Source organism: Habropoda laboriosa, unplaced genomic scaffold, assembly GCF_001263275.1.
Source record: "Habropoda laboriosa isolate 0110345459 unplaced genomic scaffold, ASM126327v1 scaffold541, whole genome shotgun sequence".
Lineage (NCBI taxonomy): Eukaryota > Metazoa > Arthropoda > Insecta > Hymenoptera > Apidae > Habropoda > Habropoda laboriosa.
In genome coordinates, this window is record NW_017100692.1 from 3,030 (window position 1) to 6,572 (window position 3,543).

A 3,543-nucleotide genomic window follows, 5' to 3' on the forward strand; every position below is an offset into this window, starting at 1 on the left:
GCTCCGCTCTACAGACAGTATTTACTTAATGTGATTGATAAACAGTCCCTTGATACGTGGAGTACTGGCATTACTCTCGTGTTTCGATCTGAGCGACCACCTGGGGATTCGTGAGCGCTTCACATGTAGAGTATATCATCATATAGGATAGGCGCTTTACGAGCTGCTTTTCACCAATGCCATTTGTACCTTGTCTTATATTTTCTTCTGCTTTACTTCCGATACACCGCTTACGTTCGACTTTAATTATTCACTTGGACCGCTATTTTCTAATTTTATGTTTCTAACGCGACCTGTTCAACCCTTTCATTACTATTGGCGCGTTGAGGCGTTATGAAAAGTTGCTCGCATTATACTGTTTGAGACTTTTGGTGCATTTGCATTTTAATTCAATACTTAATTTTATTCTTTACGCACTTCCATGTTAGTTTAAAAATTTAGCGTCTGCGATACATGTTACGCATTAAAATCTGCTCGATACGGTGGCTCTTTTTAACAAACGGTCAACCCTTTCGATACTAACGGCGACTATAATCGTCCGTGAAGAATTCGCAAAAAATTGTATTATTAAGCAATTTTGTAAAGTGTTATTATAAAACGGGTTAAAGTATGATTTCTTCCCGCCAATTCATTACATTGTACCGCAAAATTTAACTGCTATGCTCTTTATCCGGTGAAGTGGCGTTCGTAGCTGTTCTCATTCAGTGGTAGCGTATTCGCGATAAAACTGTTCGTTAAACAGAGGCATAGTTGTGATATAACATAATCTTTCGCTAATGTAGAATAGGGACCGCTCAGGCAGACGTTTTACAAGCAAGAGCGCTCGCCGTTGCCCGCGGGCAGTACTGCGGGCAAAGCGAAGAGCAAGTGCCGCCCACAGTCGCGAATAGAGTGGGAAACAACGATAGCGGTGATAGCTTAGGCTCGTAGGTAGACATGAGTAGGTACATTCGTGAGGTGTATCGTATCAGTTGCATTTTTGAGCAGGTACGATCATCACAGCTTCTTCAGGCCGAGTGATCATTATTACGTCCATATAGTCCCCCACCACAGGATCGTTGGTCTAGTGGGCGTGGCCTACTGCTCGAGTAGGCGTGGCTTACTGCTCGAATATCGCTCTGTGCTTGAGTTTATCTGACTACTTCACATAGAACAACTTGGAGATAAGCTCTGGTGTAGAATATAAATTAATAAATATTTGACTTGGCGTGTAGTAAAATTAATAAAAAGAAATCTAACTCGCTTAAAATATACATCTTGTTAAATATAGTTGTATTTAATGTTGTATGGAAAGAAAAATTTGGATTTATTAAAATTTCAAAGTTTTTACCAAATCACTATGTAAAGAGTATTATTGCCAGAAAAGTTTCCAGCTAGTATATGGATTGGATTTAACAAAGTTTCATGTTTTCGGCGTGTTAAAATTCAATCTTCCTAGCGTAAAGTATATCCCAGCTTTTTGTTCCTCGAAAAGTAATTAAAGCGGGATTTCTCATACCACGCCGCGCATCATAACAATGTGAAAAAGGGATAGAAGCTTCGGTTTATCCATCGTTTTGTACGTGGCTGAAAACACACCCCTTTCTTCATTCTCCTCTCTTTCCAAAGTTTCTCTTTCAGTTCAACATTATTTCATAGCTGTGCGGCGCGCCCAATACTCGCACATATTATCACGATGTCAAACAATACCGCTATCGATGGGGAATTTTTATCCTGCTCTCCTCCAATATTGCTTTCACTAAAATGGTAAAGCATGTTCACTCCGAACAATTATGATTCACGCTTTCATCAATCTTTCGATATTCGTGCTGGAAACTCTAACGTGGAGAACAAATAAATGTTTATACCGCAGCTTTTATGAATTATAACTGATGAAACGTGTGTGATGAATTTCATATAGCTGGAAACGTGAACAGTTTTTATTGCTGGTACAAAGTTCTTGTTGTATGCTTTTAGCTGAAATTAAAAATACCCTCCGAAATGGAAATAAAAATGCCAAGGCATTGTGCAAATATATATTTTTTTTTCATGCTCCTTTTCCATTGCATACATTCTATTTGTAGAGAATGTTTTAAACTGGGAATAAAGAACCTTCGGTGTACTTTTTTTTATGAAATCGACTACTCTACCGGTAGCTTGAATTACATACAGGTATGCTATACGTTACATGCGTCCCGTGTATCAAAACTTCCTAATTGTCAAATTCATTGACAACTTTATCTGTGTAGTTACAAGTTGCAACGGAATTGTGGTACCTAAAAAAAATTTTTTTCGCAGTTGTGAAACTGTCGACAATTTTTCCATTGAATGTGTAACAAAATATAATTAGAATCTTGAAATAAGGAAAAGGTTGGAACATACTATCTTGATTGTGTTGTACAATCAATTTCAATTTTGGCCGCGATATCGCGACGTATTTCGAGCCAGAAATATGAAAATGCGCCTGATATGTAAATTGCTTTAATTTATACCGTACCTGAAGACTGTTGTTTGGCTAGTTTAGCGAGTGCTAGCCATATTGAAGAGAGGTACGGCGTCTGGCGAACGTGCCCGAGCATCGATTACCACGCTTTGCAGCGTACTACTCATACCATTAAACTCGATGATCTGTAACTGTGCGTGCCTGACTACTGTTGTTACCACTTGTACACCCTTCTATATGTGAATATACTTGCATGCGTGCGGGAGTAAATGAATTATCAATTTTTTCTTTATCTTATTCTCTTACTAACTAATATGATCAACTGAACAATTTAAATATCCTTACACGATGTACTTTGATTAACTTCAATGATTATCAATGTTCTTCAAGGAAAAAGTACTTTATACTTGGTTGAATTTTCATACATTCGCGTTACACTCCTGGCAGAAATTTTAGGGAGTGATTCTAGAGGCCAAAATAAGACGAAAATCAAGAATAAAAAAATTGCGTTTGAGGCTTCGTATTTTAGTTATTAATAATTAAAGATATCCCTGTGGACGAGCAACCCTCCTTACACCAATGAATATGGGTCACGTGAATACACGAGGGATATAGTGATCCTCAAAAGTGAACTACACATGACCAGCGATATAGTTTTCCTCGTATAAGTCGTAGAAAAGAAGACCTTACACCTTTTAAGACCTTTATACCACAGTAGTGTTCCAAAATGTATGTAACAATAGTCTGAGTAACTGACATTTCTTTATCGTATTTCTCGATGAAACTTTTATCGAAAAAATACATAGTGATTTGAACAATTCTCTTTTACCTGTTCTTATATTGTTGATAAATGATCAATAGATTAGAAGCAAGTGATCAACTAAATAATTTGAATATTTTTATTTAATTAATTAAAAATATCATTTTTGAAGTTCCAAAACCATTTCACAATGAGAAATGTTCAGCTTCTCCTGTTTTTGTATCATGAATATTAAATTAACGCAACACTAAATATTTTCTTCATTGCATCAATTTTACAAGACATTAATTTCCAGTTATTCGAAGTAGTCGCAATTTCTCCTCTCACGCAACGACAGTTTTCAAATGAAGATTTAGGATAA